Source organism: Dermacentor albipictus, chromosome 9 (assembly GCF_038994185.2).
Source record: "Dermacentor albipictus isolate Rhodes 1998 colony chromosome 9, USDA_Dalb.pri_finalv2, whole genome shotgun sequence".
In the NCBI taxonomy this organism is placed as follows: domain Eukaryota; kingdom Metazoa; phylum Arthropoda; class Arachnida; order Ixodida; family Ixodidae; genus Dermacentor; species Dermacentor albipictus.
Window position 1 is genome coordinate 122,568,821 of NC_091829.1, and position 21,034 is coordinate 122,589,854.

A 21,034-nucleotide genomic window follows, 5' to 3' on the forward strand; every position below is an offset into this window, starting at 1 on the left:
GAGCTCATAACGTCATGAAAAAACTTCAATACAGCTGACTTGAAGTGCAGATCTCGGAGGCCATACTTTTGCTGGCTGCACATGGCAGTTGTTCAAAATCGAAAATACGCCATAAAATTTTTTTCTACAGTGAAGTATAGCGGGCAATATAGACGCTTCAATGTTTTTTCTCTCGCAACTATACGTAGTTGGGCGCAATACGGCACAAAATGAGTGCGTACTGGTTAATATTAATGCATCACGGGGGCCACACAACCGCACCCATGCGATCGGTTGGTGGCGCAACCCACCACCCTGTTTCAAAGGAGACGCTCATGGCATTCATTCGTCTACATTGCTCTCTATTTCGCAACTGCCGGTCGCCGGTCGGTTGCGGGAGCCGTTGTGATGTGTTTGTCTAATCGTGTGGTTTTGTGTTTGGTGTAACGAAATGTGACTTGGTTCGCGAACACAGAAGTGCCAGAAGATAGCTTGTGTCTCTCTGAAAACTCACCATATGCGTGGCGTGCCAGGCAAATGGGGACCAACGATTTTCATGCCCTGGAGTGCGTTCTCTTTTGTGTCTGGTTGTGGGAAGTTCGCTGGACGTCGCAAAGAAATAATGTGTATTATTAGCGTGCCTCAGCTCGTCCACTACGTCACGGCGTGTAGGCTGGTTGTCGACGCAGCACCAGCAACTTGGAGAGCGCTTTTCGACCGCGTCGTACCATTCAAAAGGTAAGTAATCGTGCTTGCTAACTACACGTGTATTGTGCGTGCTTCTCGTGTGTGCACAGAGTGCACGAGCGTAAAATAGAATCAATAGAACTGCCACGGCAACAGTGGAACCCGTGCTGATGCTTGCTGAGCGCTGGTTGTCAGAATTTAGCTAGGCAAGTTTATTGTCTTAATGCGAAATTGAAAATGATTATAAGCGTTTTCTTCCGTTGAGAAATATTACGTTCGGAAATAATCGTGTTAATTATGTGCGCCTGTGCGTGAGCTCCCGCTTTTCTGCTTAAGTTGCATAACAACGCTCATCTGCATCTTGATAGATTCTAACTGCAATGACGTTTCCTCGCGTATAAATGCTTCTACGTTGTAAATAATCTCTGCTTACGCGGTCCTGAATTTACGAGCAGTTTTAGAAAGAAAAAAAAAAACGTAAGCAGTCAAAGCTTGCAACTGGTACAGCTTACTAAAAATTTTTAAGACAAGATGTGTTGACATAACTTATGCGTAACTAAACATGACACGAGACAGTTGCTTAAACTAAGTCATGAAAAAATTGAATTGGTATGTAAACAAAGATTTCTTTGTAATGTGTTGCTGCTGTGTGTGTGTGAAAAATTTTACGGTGATGAAGGGGTCCCTCTGTTGCCACCCTTCATTATTGCAAACATTATTTTCGTGACTATTTTTAGATGCTCCTTGCATGCGTTCACACTGTGACAGCGTTAATGTGCCACTGCTATAAATTAACTGCGAACTTTCCGAACTGATTTTGTAGTGGCGAGGCCGTAACCCACACCAGTGTCCACATAATGGAGGAGCCAGCAGAAATGCAGGGAAATCTTGGATGACTGCCATAGCGCAGTGTGTAATCTGATTGCTTGGTTCAGGTATGTATGATGTGTATGTGTTCCAAAGAGTAGGACCTCGGTATCATTCGTGGATAAGTTTATCAACATATTACTCAACACAGCTTACTAAGTAGGCTAAGTATTTTGCAACTTGCTGCTTATTTGTTTTCATAGCTGTTATGCACATATTGTTTTCTATATAAAACTAGATCTAACATGTCCTGTTATTAAGTATTTTTTCTTGCATCAATTGCTTGGATGCAATTTAAATTTCATTTTTGTTTGACAGAATAGTTCTTGCGGAAACCCGCAAGGTGGAGAGAAGTACTTAATAAAGGGAAGATCAAACATCCACCTATTCGTTGCAACTGTTGCAAAGGAAACCTGTACGGGTTCCTCAAAAGAGAAGCCTCGAAGTTCAAGAAAAATTCGTCATGGTCCGGGACTTGAACCTGGGACCACTGCCTTTTCGGGGCAGCCGCTCTACCATCTAAACTAACCAGGCAACTAGCAAATGGTAGGGCGAAGTCAAATTTGTCAACAGCTGACAAATTCTGTCTGATTTTCCCTTTATAATTTTTGAAAGAGCGTAGGTTTGGGCATGTGGGTATTCCATAACTTTTAGGTTTTTGGCACACAAAAAGGGGTGAGAGACAGAGGTACGATGCGGACACAGCGCTAACTTCCAGCAATTGTTTTATTCTGCGAAGTGGTACACATACATATAGGTAACAGGCAACAGCGTACGCATGCGCATATGTACTGGTTTCTAATCAGATGAGACAGCAACGAGACGTGTAATGGAAAGTTAAGATGATATCGAAGATGAAAAAGCGACCATGCATAGCCAAAAAAATTTTGTAATTGCAAGATTAGAATGCCATCTCCATCAAGCCACCCTCTGTGACACGTTCAAAAAATCTAATTCTTTTTTTGAAAGATCGATTGAAGGGGCATGCTAACACAGATTATTGAAGCAGCGAAGATCGCTAGTTTGGGGAATGCTCGTGTTAGCGCACCTTCATTCGATCTTTCAAAAAAAGAATTAGATTTTTTGAACGTATCATAGAGGGTGGCTTGATGGAGATGGCATTCTAATCTTGCAATTACAAAATTTTTTTGGCTATGTATGGTCGCTTTTTCATCTTCGATATCATCTTAACTTTCATTACACATGTCTCGTTGCTGTCTCATTTGATTAGAAACCAGTGCATATGTGTACCGCTTTGTAGAATAAAACAATTGCTGGAAGTTAGCGCTGTGTCCGTGTCGTACCTCTGTCTCTCGTCCCTTTTTGTGCACTAAAAGCCTAAAAGTTATTATTTTTGCTTAGTACACGGTGTATTTCTCACTCTATATTTTGGCTTTATTGTTTTGAAACTGTTTCCTATGCTGCAGCCTTTATTTCCATCTTCTTTTCTGTTTGTTCTACACGCTTGTGCAGTTTCTGTGCACATAAGAATTCAAAGTGTAGTGGGCCAACTATGTTGCATGTCTAAGCACATGGCGTGCTTACCATTGTTTAACATTCATATTTGCAATTATTTATCTCTTGTCCCCAGAATAACTGCCACTCGCAAATACACATTTGATGAGCCTGAACTTTTTGAAATGATCATTATTCACTGTGCTGCAGTTACTGCTCTAACATATGGGTAACAGCACAAACATGATCACAAGAAAGGGGACACATACACACAGTGCTGGCAAACAACTGGTTTTATTGGCAAGGATAGCAACCTTATATATGCCAGTGAAGCAAAGGAAATGAAGGGGAAAACATGTCAAGGGTGATAGCGTGCTAACCACGCAAGCACAATACAGCCAACCAAGCGCGACAATATGCAAACAATTATTTTTCTTTGCCGTCTGAAGCCCCCCCCCCCCAGTAGCCACATGCAGAAGGTCAAATTCAGCATCAAAGAGAGCAAGAGAAGGGGTGCTAAAGCACCTGCTACCAAATTTTCTAATGTGGTAGGCTTCTAAACTGATGAGTGCGGTCTTGTCACTGCCCTTTCCTAGAATCGTCTCTTTCAACCAGGCCACCCAGTCCGTATACTTGCCAACGTTCGCAACTAAATGTGCATATTTATCATCTGGTTGTTTCTTTTTTTCACTTTTTGAGCGTGTTCCCCTAAACGGTCATTGACACAAGGACCAGTTTCGCCGACGTAAACCATCCCACATGACGTGGGGATGCAATACACCACTCCAGTGGACATTTTACTAACGGCGGTTGGTGGTTCTTCTGGCATCCACTTTTTCTGGCGTCACAGATATGTGGCCACAACTTTCCCAGCTCAATTGGGGCAGAGAAACAAATTGGCACACCGTGCCTACTTGCCACCCTCTTAAGATTGTGGGAAAATTTATGGATGTAAGGGACCACCTCTGTCTTACGTGCCTTCCATTGATCCTCAGCCATTGTACTTCCTGATCCTCACTTGAATTTTGGAAGTAGGATTTCAGAAACAGCAGTCAAGACCAAGACGGGGATCCTGCAGCCAAAGGCGGCTTGCCTGATTATTAAACGTGGTCTTAATCTGATGTGGGCACAATTTTTGGAGAGCTGATGCCATACACAATACCGCTATACCTCTCTTAATTGTCTAGGAGTGTGCCGAGTCAAAGGGCAGCAACTCCTTCTTAGCTCGTCGGTAGTAGCCCCAGCAAACATGTCCATCACAGAACTTGATTTCTAGGTCTAAAAACTGTAAACTTGAAAGGTACGGGAGTTCATGGGTGAAACGCAACCAATGTCCATGTTTGCTAAAAATAGAAAATATTTTGCCTAATGTAGAGGGGTAGGGGAAGGTAGGCTGCTTCTTTAAAAGCACTAAAACATTCTCAATATACCTAAAAAACTTTAAAACCGGCATCCATTAAACATCTGTTCCAGTGCATTTTCCACCTTGGCGAGAAAAATGTCAGGAAGAATAGGGGCTACGCACAAGCCTATGCAGATGCCATCGCGCTGCAGAAATGACTACTCGTCAAATACAATAAATGTAGTTAATTTAGGGAAAATGAGGTATCCACCAAATCGTAGCAATTGCTACAAAGGAAACCCATGCGGGTTCCTTAAAGAAAAGCCTCGCAGTTGAAGAAAAATTCGTCCTAGTCCGGGACTCGAACCCAGGACCACTGCTTTTCCAGGGCAGCCACTCTACCAGCTGAGCTAACCCGATGGCTAGCAGGCAGTAGGGTAGCAGATGTCAATCGTAACAATTAATTGCTACAATTGACATCTGCTACCCTACTGATTGGGTGGATGTCTAATTTCTAATTTTCCTATAATTAATTACTTATCTCCACCTTGCGGGTTTCTGCAGAACTATTACCACAATAGAAGTAGAGTTCAAATGAAACTGCAATAATGATAGAAAGTTATGAACAGACAAACCGACAGTGTTCTGGAAGGATACGTCGCCGTTTTCAATGCAGTCTTTGACACACGCTAGCAGTTGATCCTGCGGAACTGAATGAAACAAGTCCTGCACGTCTGCTGAAAAACCGAAACCAACATGATCATTTCCCTCTAAAATCTACTACTGTGACTGATTGCTTTAGAAGAAATGGGTCGTTCAAAGCTAGCGTCTTGAGCTTCTTAGCAAAAACTGGCAAACACACTTCTGCCACGATCCCTCTTCACTAACAATAGTGCTAAACGGAACTTCGGGCTTGCGTGTCTTGGCTGTGAAAAACCCCCTCAAACTGTTCCCTCTGCTGTTAGATATGTCCCTGGCAAACTTTTTGAGGTCTACTTGCTTACAAAACTCAACGAACTTGGTTTTTACTTGCACTTCACTTTTCTCTCCGGGGTCAAAGTTCTTATTAGCCGCTACCAAACCTTTTTCATTGTAAATTCCCTTGGGTAAAACAATGAACCCACCATTTGTCAGCTTGCATAAGCATCAGGTTGTTACCCTTAAAGAAAGATGTCATTCAAGAATCTAGTACGGTACTAGTCCGGGGTTTTTGGAGCAAACTTTCGCAGGCAGTCAGTACCTTCAAGAAGGCAGCTGTCCCGATTATCATCTTTTCCTGAGTGGCCACTTTTCGATTCATTGCAGTGATATCATGCGCAGGAAATCAGCTTGGAGCCCAAATTTGGATCCTTTCTGCAGATGTTGCATAATCTTCTCTGGTATATGGACGTCCCCCATGACGCTGACATTGGCTAAGACGCAACTGGCTAAGGCGATCGGTCTGTAAGAGGAGAGCTCGTTAGAGTATTTCCCCGGTTTAAGCAGGCCTACAACGCGACTGCATTTCCAAGAATCTGGAACATTTCCTGTCTCCCACATCATATTATAAGATAGAAGAAGACGTCATGATTCGATGCCAAGATGGGTAACGTCGGCACCAGGACCAGACGGAATCACATACGTTATCCAAGGGAATTTGCAATGAAAAATTTTTTGGTAGCGGCTAATAAGAACTCTGTCCCTGGAGAGAAAAGTGCAGTGCGAGGAAAAATTAAGTACGTTGAGTTTTGTAAGCAATTATGCCTTGGAAAGTTTGCCAGGGACATATCTAACAGCAGAGGGAACAGTTTGAGGGGGGTTTTCAGAGCCAAGACACATACGCCGAAAGTTCCGTTTAACACTATTGTTAGTGAACAGGGTCGTGGCAGAAGTATGTTAGCCAGTTTTTGCTAAAGAAGTTCAAGGCGCTAGCTTTAAACGACCTATTACTTTTAAAAAAATCAGTCGCAGTAGTACAGTTTTTAGAGGGAAATGATCATGTTGGTTTCGGTTTTTCGGAAGACGTGCAGGAGTTGTTTTATTCTGTTCCACAGAATCAACTGCTAGCATGTGACAAAAAGTGCATGGAAGATAACGGCGACGTATCCTTCCAGAACACCGTTGGTTTGGCCGTTCATAATTTTCTATCTTTATTGCAGTTTTATTTGAACTCGGCTTTTATTGTATTTGACAAGCAGCTGTTTTTGCAGTGCGATGGCATCTGCATAGGGTCTTGCGTAGCCCCTATTCTTTGTGAAATTTTTCAGGTCAAGGTGGACAACACACTGGAACAAGAGTTTAATGGGGGGCCAGTTTTAAAAATTTTTAGGCATGTTGACACTTATTTGGTGCTTTTATAAACAGCAGCCCACCTTCACCTACCCCTCTACAGTAGGCAAAGTGTTATCTATATTTAGCAAACATGGACGTGAGTTGCCTTTCATCCTTGAACTCCCGGACCTTTCAATTTTAGGTTTTATACCTAAAGATCACGTTCAGTGATGGACATGTTGGCTGGGCCTCCAACCCACGGGCTAAGGAATTGCTGCCCTTTCACTCGGCACTCTCCAAGACAATTACGAGAAGTATACAGGCGTTGCGTAAAAAATAGGCTCTCCAAAAATCGTGCCCACATCAGATTAAGCTCAGTTTTCATAATCAGGTAAGCCGTCTTTTAGCTGCAGGGTTCCCCATCTCGGTCTTGACTGCCATTTCAAAAGTCCTTCTTGAAAAGTTCAAGTGTGGATGTGGAAGTACAATGGTTGAGGATCAACTGAAGGCACCTAAGGCAGAGGTGGTCCCTTACATCCATAATCTTTCCCACAATCTTAAGGTGGCAAGTAGGCACGGTGTGCCAATTTGTTTCTATGCCCGAAATAAGCTGGGAAAGTTGTGTCAATGTATATGTAATGCCAGAAGAACCACCTACCGCCGTTAGTAAAATGTTCCACTGGAGTGGTGTATTGCATCCCCATGTCATGTGGGATGTTTTCTGTCCGTGAAATTGCTCGCTGTATCAATGACCGTTCAGGGGAACACCCACAAAAACTGAAAAAAAAAGCACTAGATGAGAAATATGCACATTTAGTTGCACACGTTAGCAAGTATACGGATTGTGTGGCCTAGTTGAAAGTCACGACGATTCTAGGAAAGAGCAGTGACAAGACTACGCGCATCAGTTTAAAAGCCTTGCACATTAGAAAATTCGGTAGCAACTGTTTTAGCACCCCTCACTTTGCTCTCTTTGATGCTGAATCTGATCTTCTGGGTGTGGCTATTGGGGCTTCAGATTGCAAAGGAAAAGGAAAATAATTGTTTGCGTTTTGTTGTGTTTGGTTGGCTTCATTGCGCTTGTGAACTTGGCACGCTGTCACCCTCGACATGATTTTCCCTTTCATTTCCCTTGCTTCACTCTGGCATATACAGGGTGTCCCACATAACGTGAGCCAAGCATTTAAAAATGAAAGGCGCGTGTGAAGGGAATTGAACGAAACCCATACTATTCACAATAGCCCATAGTAACTCAGACAATTTTTTTGTTTTCCCCATAACTTGCTAATTAAATAAGTTTAATTACAGAACATTTAGTTATTGGCTGAGGACCCCAAGTATGGTACGCAGATTTGTAGATTTGTAGAGCACCTTCAGAAACCACCGATCGAATTCTTTCCTTTACTAAATGTCTCATGTAGTCCTTTTTTTCCGGGTTGCAAAGAAAGCCCATGAAATATGAAGAAGGCCACGTGATGGAGCATAATGGTATTGTGCTGCTCTCAAGCGTGTGTTCGGTGAACAAGGTTGGCTGCATCGTGACTGGTGACGAGAAAGTGGCAGGGCATTCTTTATCTCATTGGCACCGCTCCGCCTGCAGCATGCATTTTCGCCATCATCCGACGGGAGCCGACCTTGTTCACCGAAGGCACGCTTGAGAGGAGCACAATACCACTGCGCAAGCACTCTGTCACGTGCCTTGTTTCATATTTTGCGGGCTTTCTTTGCAACTCAGAAGAAATGACTATGTGAGACATATCGTAAAGCAAACAACTCAATTGGTGGTTTCTGAACGGGCTCTACAAATCTGTGTGCCATACTTGGGGTCCTCAGCCAATAATTAAAGAGTTGGGTAATTAAATTTAATTAATTGGTGAGTCATGGGGAAAACAAAGGATTGTAGGAGTTGCTATAGGCTATTGCGAATAGTATGCATTCGGTTCAGTTCACTTCCAACGTGCCTTTCATTAAAAAAAAAATTCTTGGCTCAAGTTATGTGAGACACCCACAAGGTGTGCTATCCTTGCCAATAAAATCAGTTGTTAGTCAGCACTGTGTGTACGTGTCTGCCTTCTTGTGGTCTGTTTGTGCTGTTACCCATATGTTTCGAGATGAACCAACTCTCCCAAAAGGAAGTATTGATGACGTTACTGCTGTACTGAGGTGTTTTCTAGTAAGCTTGATTTTTTTCTCTCCCATTAAAAAAAATTTTGGCAAGCTATGCCCATTCATGCAAATAGGCATTGTAGCAGTTAAGAGTCTATGTCCAGTTACATTATATTTCACCTTAAGTAAACACAGTATAGATCACATAGTTAGCTGATAGATCCGTGTATTGATGCTCAATCATTAAAGAACACTATTTCGTACATAGTGCTCAATTGTCTCGTTGCTTTTGCTGTAGCATTTGCTCGTTGTTGCTAATAAGATGAATTGAATTTCAACTCCACCACATAGAACATTACGATTGGCACTTCTGTAATTTTAATAGTGATAATCAACCAACAAGCCCTAATTCAACAGCTGTCATGAATAATTTCTAATACTTTGGGTCCCTTTTCATGTGTTCTGTTTCACACTATGTATTTGGTCAGCACAGTGGGCATTCTTCTATTCAATCTGCTTGGTGCTGTTGAGGTCAGAATATCTTCAACCAGCAAGTTTAAATTATAATGCTATCCGTAAAACTTCGATTACTGGGCAGATGAAAGCATTTTATCTCATTCTAAACGTATCTTTGTTGTAACCACCAGTGTCTAGAGCAAGCATCATATGCACAGCAACTCATAATAAGTTTTTAAGTTGGATGGGTGAGTATGTATAGCTAAGTATACCTGTGCATACATATACTTTCTACATATTAGCTAGTGTTTTAGCCACACGAAGCAGCCTATGTTGTGTTTGCTGAAGTCAAATTTATGGTTGATGCACCTGCTTTTTTTGTTGTGCACTTACACTTCTGTGGTCTCTTAAGCACTGTAGTCGTGTGACAGCTGAAGTATTGCAGTAGTGTCAAAGTTAGCGTGCTCCACTATGCCAACACATACCTATCACCGTATTCGTGCATTTTCTGAGAACCAGCTGTGTTCACTAGTTGAAATTTGTAGTGTCCTTATGAGTTTACCGTTCAGTTCATGTAACTTTTCAGGACAGAATTTGCACAGGGAGGAAAGGGAGACCAAACAACATGACTGCTGCTAACAACTGTCTCTTTAGTTTCATGGAAGGATTAAAAATAACAATATCACTGGATATGTGCTTATATTGTGCACAAGTTCTTTCAGAGGGAAGATGTAAGTTGTGATATAAAGGAATTAAACCACGATAAACAGTATTTGCATAAAAAGAAAAGTAAATATGTGCAGAATAATTTCTATTCCTTGTCATCTAGAAAGGACGCTTTTTTTGCGTTGGCAATGAGGGCTGGCTCACACGTTTTATTTATGTGGCACGCCTCACTGATTTCTCTTGTCAATTCTTCACCGTGGGTGGAAACAGATGAACAATCTTAATTTAGCCTGAGGCCCTATCGCGGCAATGCACGGCCTAGTTGGACGAGCATACTGGTGATTGTTTTGGCACACATTTGGCACATTTAGCTATGGCCAGTCTGCCCTGTGTACATTTGACCACATGTGAAAGGAATACAGTACGCTGCCTCTCGCACACACTAGACAAACTTGCTTTAACGAAGGAAACCTCGTTCGCCTGCTCGCCTTTCTCAATTCACTTGTGTACTGTTGTACATGTGTATACGTATGTATGTGTGTACAAATGTGTATCCCTAGCAAGCAATCTACAAGCGAATTGAGAAAGGCACCCAGGCTAGGGATAGGGAGGCTTGCTTAGTTAAAGATACCACCAAATTTGTCTTGTGTTCGTTAGCAGTAGTGTAGTCTATTCCTTTGATCATCTGTATATTTGGTCAAATGTACATTGGGCAGACTGGCTGGTGCCTCAACATGCACCCAGGAGAGCACCATATGTCCCACATGACAATGCATTGACATTACTGATGCTATGCATCAGATTTAGATTGTTCATCTGTCTTGTTCACCTCTGGTAACTGAATGGCCAACAATAACAGTAAGGAATATCACTTAAATACTGGGACGTGTCAGTCCGCTCTCATTATGATTGCGTGAAAAAGAGGAACACTCTCTAAATGACACAGAATAGCAATCACTCCGTGCTTTCTAATTCTATTTGTTATGCAACATTTGTCCTCATTCTAAAAGAACGTTTGTGCAGTACAAGTGCACATGCAGTGTAAATATTTTCTGTATTCCTTCCCATAAAATAAACACTTAAACATTGAATTGGTAGCTTTTGTGCCCTGTGGTCTCTCTTCTGTTCCTTGTGTTGTACGCAGAAGTTAAACATGAACATGCACCAACTTTCTCAGTTACTCGTCAGTCAGTGTTGATAAACTCAAAATGTTTCCAGCCAGAACATTCTTACCATTTATGTCACATCCAGTCAGTATAGTACTACTCTGGCTTTTCATAAAGCATGCTAATATGTACTTCTGCATTTATAGTTTATGTAATGATAGCCTAACAGCACAAGCAAAGAGTTGTAGAGATACAAGCTGTATTTTGGCTATCACTAATTGCTTAGAGGGTGATCAGAGGCGGATACTAAGAGAGCTCTTCTGATTGGATGGTACAAACCGTACAACACCACAGTAACTTTCTCTTGAGCGAGTTGGTCTTTGCTAAATGCCATGCTGTTGTAGTGCAACAAACTGCAAAAGGAAAGATACGAAAGGACAGAAAGAAGGGAAAGAAAGATGGCACTACACTCACAACTGTTTATTAGGCACAAAACTTGCTACATATATATTGCGCACACTCTTGACATCAGGAGCAGCAAAAAGAGCAAGTGACAGGTCATGTTGTTCGTGTGAAACCCAACATTTTCATTTCCACATCATATAAAAACATATGTTTGACTAACACATGCTTGACTACTGATCCGAATGTGATATGCCTCAAGTAGTTCCCACGCGGTTTTATCTCTACTCTTACCTGGGATTCTCACCTCAGAAAAACGTGGCTTACAGGAGCACGATTTGCAATGTGCAGAGAGATGGGTGGTCATACCCTTTTCTAAATTGTTTTTGTTCCCTCATTCACACAATGGCCAATCTGCCCGACACAGGTTTTCCCATAACTTAGCGGTGTCTGGTAAACCACAGCAGTGGACCGCTTTTCCACATAGCTTTTTTGTCTAGTTTCAAGCATCAGGTCCAGCAGCTTTTAAAATTCCATATTTCCTCATTCGGTCGTCACCTAGTGGCAGAAACCTCGCTGCAGCAACTCAGATGTAACAATAATCTGAAGGGGAGTGAGGGAAGTAAGCACGATTCCCAAAGAAAGGCTCAGGTGGCACCTTATTACCACAGGGTGAGCCACAGCCTCAAGGCGGTGAACAGGTGTGAGGTACTTGTTGTTTTCTTCCTCGAACAAGCTGTCTTGCCTATGTCCCCGAATCATAGAGTGTGCAGTGCAGACGTACATTCAAACATGCAAAGTGCTACGTGGAAAAGTGTTCCACTGCTGTGGTTTCCCAGATACCGCTAAGTTACAGGAAAACCTACATCGGGCAGACTGGCCGTTGTGTGAACGACTAAATGAGGGAACATGCAAACAACTTAAAAGCGCATATGAACGCCCATTTTTTCTGCGTATTGTATACCGTGCTGCTGTACTGTAAGCCACGTTTTTCTGTGGTGATAATCCTAGGTAAGAGTAGCGATAAAACTGCGCAGGAACTGCTAGAGGCATATCACATTCGTATAACTGGTCAAGCGTGTGTTAGTCAAACACCTGTTTTGTTATATGATGTAAAAAGAAATTGTTGGGTTTGACGCAAACAAGATGACCTGACACTTGCTCTTTTCTTCCCCTGATGTCGAGAGTGTGCGCATATATATGTAGCAAGTTTCGTGTCTAATAAACAGTTGAGTGTGTCGCCGTCTTTCCCTTTTTTCTGTCCTTTAGAACCTTTCTTTTTCCAGTTCTTTGTGCTGCAACACCATGCCGTACAACCTGTACCACTTTCTACGCTTCACAAAACTGAAAGTCAACTTGGGCTCACTGAAACTGGTTATGTATTGCTTGTGTAGTCTCTTTAAAGATTGCTTTCAAACAGAGGTAAGCCATATAATTTTGTGTGGAGCCCCTACACTAATGCTACTGGACATACTTCTTGCTGCCAGCAGTTATTGACATAAAACCAATGGCCGATTGCACAAACAATAAAAATGCATAAAAAATGCTTGATGTCACATTTCTCAGGTTCCTGTAAACAAAGCAAATTAGCTGCTTTAATGAGAAATTTTGGCAGACTGGGTGGGAATAGAACCTGGGGTGTGAAACAAGGACACTTCTGTGATGCCACAATATCCATGTGCTTTTGGAAGTAACCGTTGCAGATGTAAACGCTACTAAGGGTGAGCTTTGTGTTGTGCCAAGAACTAGGTCCTTATAAATCGGTTGTCAGTCCCTTTAAGGTGTGCCTACTGTGTGTGTTATATTGTGCACGTCACATTGCAGCCATCTGGTTCACTAAAGATGCTTTCACGTTCCCACACGTAAACAGTCTTAACATGCATCTGCCCTTTTATTGCAGGTACACCTAGGAAATGTATACATTGATGAGGAGTGGCACCTGCTCTAGTGCCATGGCTAGGACTCCGTGTTCTGCAAAGAACTGGCGAAACTGGTGTGGGGAGTTCTGGCACTCAGGATAGGAGCATCACAGGGGCTCTTTGGTGGTGCCTTCTGAACGACCGCAATGTCATTGAGAAGCCGGCATTGAGCCTCCATAAATTGGAAGCTGTGGACAGTATCATCGACATTGTTTCAAATTTGTTTGTATTATGTTTGTAACAATACATGTATAACAGTGAAATGATTAATTTTCCAGATGCACTTGTTGCATATCTTTCGAGATGTGGTGCCCCTGACCGTAGCCTAGCAGACATGCTGAGAGAAATTAAGTAAGCGTGTAATTGCAAACATGTGTACATGCAGTAAACCTCATTAATTTGAAGTCGTGGGGGCCATGCGAAATGACAGGACTAAGCAAACGCAACTAAAATGGTTTAAAATATATATTTATGTTTTGGCTTCCCACGGGAGACTTGTTCACAATGAAACCAGCAGCAGAGTAGGTAGCATTCTTATCTGCAGCTCAAAACACGATTAAGGTACTTGGCATACATGGACACGGATGATTAGAGATTCAAGATAACGACACGTAAAATGATTTCATTCCTTAACAATCGAGCGATATTTTTCCTAGCTAATTGTGACGTAGTTGCGCAGTGCTCGGCCAGGGCATTCGATGCAAAGTTTCGTTTCTGGACATCATTCCTGTGCTGTTTCAGTCTTTTGTAGGAGTTACCGGTTTCTTCGATGTAGACATACTGACAGTTCGCACACCAAAGGCCCTACACTACGCCTGGGAACTTGTTTTTTTCCGTACGGTCTTTCACATGCACGAGCTCGTGTTTAAATTTTGGAATGTGCACAGCCTCCACATCATATGACCACAACGCATGCAAGGGCCTTGCTTATGCAGGGGACATATGGTATTGAAGCCCATCTTTCGGGAGTCCAGGGTGGGTGGGTACTGCGCAAGCCAGCTGGCACCCTACTGTGTCAATGGAGAACTCAGGGTATCCACAAGCCATCAATTCCCAGTGCACAAGTGAATTGTCTGCCATGTGGTCTTCTGCTGTTGTGCACACATTTTTCACCCAACAAAGGAGAGAGCAGACAACAGACCTCATTTGCGAAGCAGGGTGCACCAGTGTGTAGTTGAGGTAGCGCCTCGTGTGAGTTAGCTTCCTAAACACCTCAAATAACAGGTTTGGCCCTTTAGGTTGCACGAGGCTGTCCAAGAATGACAGTTGGCCTTAAGATTCCAATTCTATGGTGAACTTAATTGCTGCTTGCATTACTGTTTAAGTGAGCCGTGAAGAGGTGAACATTCTGTTGTTGCAAAACTCTGAAACAGTCGACATATCTGGAGAAGACCTTAGATGTCAATTAAACGAATTAACCTTGAGTTAAACCTCGACCTCTTCACGGCTCACTTAAACAATATGCAAGGAAAATTAGGTTCACCATAGAAGTTTAATGTGAAGGTCAACTGCCATTTTTGGACACCCTTGTGCCACGCGAAGGGCCGAACCTGTTATTCGAGGTGTTTAGGAAGCCAACTCACACAGGGCGCTACCTCAACTACACATTGGTGCACCCTGCTTCGCAAAAGAGGTCTGTTGTCTGCTCTCTGCTTCGTTGGGTGAAAAATGTGTGCACAACAGCAGAAGACCACATGGCAGACAATTCACTTGTGCAGTGGGAATTGATGGCTTGGGGATACCCTGAGTACTTCATTGACTCAGTAGGATGCCAACTGGCTCACGCAGTACCCACCCACCCTGGACCCCCCAAAAAAACGGGCTTCAATACCGTACATCCGTGGCATAAGCGAGACCCTTGCTCGTGTGGAAGAGCACGGCAGGAAGAACAAATCCTGACAGGCTTGCCAACTGTCACGAATTTCAGCGCTCCAGGAATGGACAGAGACGCAATGAAAATATGTTAAATATTTTTCCCAAGACAACATAACCCAAAACAAATGAACAGCAAAGTAAATGCGCACAGAATAAACCCTGTACACAAAAGAGATATTTGCAAAACTAGGTATATTCAAAACAAATTAGATATTATCTGTGTAATGTTTATAGTCTGACTGGCCAAGTGACACAGTCCCCAAGAATTGAATGTTCTGACTGTCAGAGTAGCAGTGAACGTCCGCATGGCGTGGTACAAGATGTCAGTCTGCGTAGTTGCAACACAGCGTAGACATAGACCTTCATTGTGAGTGACGAGCTTGTAGCCCCCTTACGAGACTTGCATTGCACAGGACGCAGTCTGGACTAGTCGGGCATTCTGTGGCTGACGTGGTCAGGTGATTGTGGCACTGGACAAGGCCGGTTACGGCAGTGTAGCGTTGGGCCGGGGTTGCAGAGCATAGTCATGGCGATGTAGTCAGGTCTTGGAAGCTGTTGGCCAACTCTTGGATGTCCTCTCGTCTGTCCGTGGTCCCAAGCTACTACTTCCCATCTCCAAAGCACAGCTAGAGATGCGACTGCTGTGCTTCTCATCCATGTCAGCAATGCGCGCTGCTTGGTTTTCCTCCCCTTTTCCTTCAATTTTTCTCTGACACTTCACATGCTTCCTCACCTCATGTATCCATTCTCCATTTCACTGACCAATGTCGTCTGCTCCACATTATCGCACGTGCTCTGCCGGTGACTCGTGACAGTGTGAAACGGGAAAGCATGGCAGCAAACATATCCACGTGTCAGTCAGCACTGTGTTTGTCTTTCGTTTTATCTCATCTGTTGGTACTGTTCCTTGCCAAGGTGGTTTGTATTGAACATATGAAAAGAGTGCAGTGCAAACCGGAAAAGAGATAGTACCCCGGCTTGAATGGAAGCATACTCCTTGACTTCAGTTGCCCAAATGGCCAGGAGTGTACACCTTGAGACACTCTAGTTTATGGCATTGTAGGTCTTGAAGGCCGTGGAATTGGCTAACATGGCTAACATTTTTCTGCATGCTTCACTTGATGATTCTCGTAAACCGCAAGTGTTCTCAGCATTATGTTCAAATGCCTTATGCCATTTTAATGTGATATTTAACATGTCTTCCTTCTCTGCTACTAGTGCACTTTTTATTTCGTTGCTTATATGTACCTTTTATTTACTTATTAGTTCTGTAATATCTGCATTGTCATTGTCTTACAGCAACACAGTTACGAGGTGTTTCACAATGGTTACAGTCTATATCCTTTTTATTTATGTGCAATATATGCAGTGCCATTGAGGCTTCCAACATCTTATGGGATGCTGTTAAGAAAAGTTACACTGTGGATGCAGCTGCATTAAATGTAAATGCAATGCTGGTTCGGAGCCTTGAACTTGTTTGAAACATAATTATCAACAATTATAAAAGTTACCTGCATATACCTTGTTTGAATACGTAGCTTATTTGCACGGTTTCTTAATAATTCATAATTTTTGTTGCTCGCATTTTATTATACTGGCTTTGTGTTAAGTAAGCAAGGACCTTGTATGGCTGCTGCCGTAAAAGCAGATGCCAAGCTGCTGCTAGTGTGCATGCAGGCTATCACTAATACAACCAGCCTTGACCATACTCGAGCGCAGCAGCACTTGCTGTGTGTAATCAAGGCTGTGAGCCAGCAATCAGGTCCCTTATTCCTCTAAAGGGTGTGAGAAATCTCTTATAACAATGTTGTCAGATTGGCACAGTAAAACTTTATTTGGGCCTAGTTGGTACATAATTCTGAACTTGACGTTACAGTGCAAACACCTAAGACGAACCACAAGAAGCTCCAGTGTGTATCGTGTCTTTTTGTGGTTTGTCTTAGGTGTTTGCGCTGTAACGTTAAGTTCAGATTGGCGCACTTCTCTGAAAGATTTTTTTTTTACTTTTTATCCTTCCCAAGATGTTGTGGAATGAAGCTTCCAAAAGTTGTCATCTCAACTAGTCCACATGTTCTTTTATGATGCGGTCTGCAGCACTGCCTGTTTTTTGCCTTTAATCGTCAGAAGTGAGCCCAGGCGGTGGTTCTGAGGCTCTGTAAGCCTTCTTGCACCAGCAGCATTGTCCAGGTGGAATATCAGTAAGGAAGCTTGGATGATGGCCATCAGAAGCCCACTTGTCATTATTCTGCCACATTTGTTGGTTTTCTTCAGCCTGCTTTTTTTTTTTCAATGTTATTGTATTGTGTTAAGAAATTTAAGCATGGTGTATGTTCGGAGCTAAGGACTTGATCCACCGGCTTCAAAGTTCCTAGAGTCAGTCTGTGCAAGGAATTGTGAGGCGGTGCTGCTATTAAGGGCATTCACTTTCACCCGCTCTTAAAATCGGGGTACAATACAATGAACATTTTACCATCCCTTACGACTCTCTCTTAGCCACTATGTTTGCCTTTCGGTGATATGGGGGAAAAAAGCAAAGCTGAACTCTGCTTTATTTAGTCCACTCTGCCAGCTTGTCACAGTAAAAATGGCTCTGTTAGTGCCTACCAGAACTTTCATTCTCCTAATCATTTAATTTTAAAGTGCAATAAGTGTTTTGGCGTCTTCTCAACTTTTTGCTGCTTTAACTCTTGCACATGTCAATATCAATGAGAAATGATGTCCTCTTTACCTTTTGTAGTACCACAGTCTATATTTGTCGGAGAATGCACTGTTATAGCTATGTTATTTCTACAATGACTGTATTGCACCTTGTTTAGGCACTTGTGGCTGATTTCCATGAATTTTTTATGTACTTCATAAGGTCTTGGCTTAAACCTGCAGCTGGATGAGTTGCTTTCTATTCTTACTGTTTGGTTTGTGCTGATAACACATGGGCAAGAAATAATCAAAAACCAGTTGAGAGATTGTGCTTGCGTCGTCCATTTCTTCCTTGCCTCTGCTTATGCAATAAATTTATTTTCTACAAAGCACTACTTTGCTTACTTTTATTTGGATCTTCTAGCTTGCAAACCAATATATTGTGTATTTCTCAGTGTGGAAAATCAATATTGAAAATTCTTAAATTGGCATACTAGCCGAGTCATGTGAACAGATACTCCCATATGTTGCTGTAAAACCTCCATGATCAATGTAAAAAAGTATTCCCATAGCTTCCTGCAAAAGCTCCGTGATGGATGTAAACACATGCTCCCATAATTCCCTGCATAAGCTCCTTGATGGAGGTAAACATATACTCCCATAGTTCTCTACAAAAGCTCCGCGATGGAGGTAAACACGTGCTCCCATAGTTCCCTGCAAAAGCTCTTCGATGGAGGTAAACATTTACTCCCATAGTTCTCTACAAAAGCTCCGCGATGGAGGTAAACACGTGCTCCCATAGTTCCCTGCAAAAGCTCTTCGGTGGAGGTAAACATTTACTCCCATAGTTCCCTACAAAAGCTCCGCGATGGAGGTAAACACGTGCTCCCATAGTTCCCTGCAAAAGCTCTTCGATGGAGGTAAACATTTACTCCCATAGTTCTCTACAAAAGCTCCGCGATGGAGGTAAACACGTGCTCCCATAGTTCCCTGCAAAAGCTCTTCGATGGAGGTAAACATTTACTCCCATAGTTCTCTACAAAAGCTCCGCGATGGAGGTAAACACGTGCTCCCATAGTTCCCTGCAAAAGCTCTTTGATGGAGGTAAACATTTACTCCCATATTTCCCTGCAAAAGCTCCGCGATGGAGGTAAACATATATTCCCATAGTTCCCCGCAGAAGCTCCGCGATGGAAGTAAACATATACTCCCATAAGTACCTCCACAACCTCCGCTCAGCAGCGGAGTAAATCGTTTACTCCGCCTACCCGGTGTAAATTTACCTCCCATCAGGGAATGCGCTGGAGGACAAGTCATTTACTCCCATCTCGGATCATTTTTGCTAACAGTGTAGCTAATATGTAGAAAGTATATGTATGCACAGGTATACTTAGCTATACATACTCACCCATCCAACTTAAAAACTTATTATGAGTTGCTGTGCATATGATGCTTGCTCTAGACACTGGTGGTTACAACAAAGATACGTTTAGAATGAGATAAAATGCTTTCATCTGCCCAGTAATCGAAGTTTTACGGATAGCATTATAATTTAAACTTGCTGGTTGAAGATATTCTGACCTCAACAGCACCAAGCAGATTGAATAGAAGAATGCCCACTGTGCTGACCAAATACATAGTGTGAAACAGAACACATGAAAAGGGACCCAAAGTATTAGAAATTATTCATGACAGCTGTTGAATTAGGGCTTGTTGGTTGATTATCACTATTAAAATTACAGAAGTGCCAATCGTAATGTTCTATGTGGTGGAGTTGAAATTCAATTCATCTTATTAGCAACAACGAGCAAATGCTACAGCAAAAGCAACGAGACAATTGAGCACTATGTACGAAATAGTGTTCTTTAATGATTGAGCATAAATACACGGATCTATCAGCTAACTATGTGATCTATACTGTGTTTACTTAAGGTGAAATATAATGTAACTGGACATAGACTCTTAACTGCTACAATGCCTATTTGCATGAATGGGCATAGCTTGCCAAAATTTTTTTTAATGGGAGAGAAAAAAATCAAGCTTACTAGAAAACACCTCAGTACAGCAGTAACGTCATCAATACTTCCTTTTGGGAGAGTTGGTTCATCTCGAAACATATGGGTAACAGCACAAACAGACCACAAGAAGGCAGACACGTACACACAGTGCTGACTAACAACTGATTTTATTGGCAAGGATAGCACACCTTGTGGGTGTCTCACATAACTTGAGCCAAGAATTTTTTTTTAATGAAAGGCACGTTGGAAGTGAACTGAACCGAATGCATACTATTCGCAATAGCCTATAGCAACTCCTACAATCCTTTGTTTTCCCCATGACTCACCAATTAATTAAATTTAATTACCCAACTCTTTAATTATTGGCTGAGGACCCCAAGTATGGCACACAGATTTGTAGAGCCCGTTCAGAAACCACCAATTGAGTTGTTTGCTTTACGATATGTCTCACATAGTCATTTCTTCTGAGTTGCAAAGAAAGCCCGCAAAATATGAAACAAGGCACGTGACAGAGTGCTTGCGCAGTGGTATTGTGCTCCTCTCAAGCGTGCCTTCGGTGAACAAGGTCGGCTCCCGTCGGATGATGGCGAAAATGCATGCTGCAGGCGGAGCGGTGCCAATGAGATAAAGAATGCCCTGCCACTTTCTCGTCACCAGTCACGATGCAGCCAACCTTGTTCACCGAACACACGCTTGAGAGCAGCACAATACCATTATGCTCCATCACGTGGCCTTCTTCATATTTCATGGGCTTTCTTTGCAACCCGGAAAAAAAGGACTACATGAGACATTTAGTAAAGGAAAGAATTCGATCGGTGGTTTCTGAAGGTGCTCTACAAATCTACAAATCTGCGTACCATACTTGGGGTCCTCAGCCAATAACTAAATGTTCTGTAATTAAACTTATTTAATTAGCAAGTTATGGGGAAAACAAAAAAATTGTCTGAGTTACTATGGGCTATTGTGAATAGTATGGGTTTCGTTCAATTCCCTTCACACGCGCCTTTCATTTTTAAATGCTTGGCTCACGTTATGTGGGACACCCTGTATATGCCAGAGTGAAGCAAGGGAAATGAAAGGGAAAATCATGTCGAGGGTGACAGCGTGCCAAGTTCACAAGCGCAATGAAGCCAACCAAACACAACAAAACGCAAACAATTATTTTCCTTTTCCTTTGCAATCTGAAGCCCCAATAGCCACACCCAGAAGATCAGATTCAGCATCAAAGAGAGCAAAGTGAGGGGTGCTAAAACAGTTGCTACCGAATTT

At 42.5% G+C, this 21,034-nt stretch overlaps 1 long non-coding RNA gene across 1 annotated transcript; it reads left to right on the plus strand.

Annotated features, from left to right (window-relative positions):
* The first annotated feature begins 360 nt into the window (after positions 1-360).
* LOC139050108 (uncharacterized) lies at positions 361-14,341 on the plus strand. Its single transcript, XR_011508790.1, has 3 exons — positions 361-717; positions 1,490-1,601; positions 13,217-14,341. It is a non-coding gene; the product is annotated as an uncharacterized lncRNA (long non-coding RNA).
* The last annotated feature ends 6,693 nt before the right edge of the window (positions 14,342-21,034 follow it).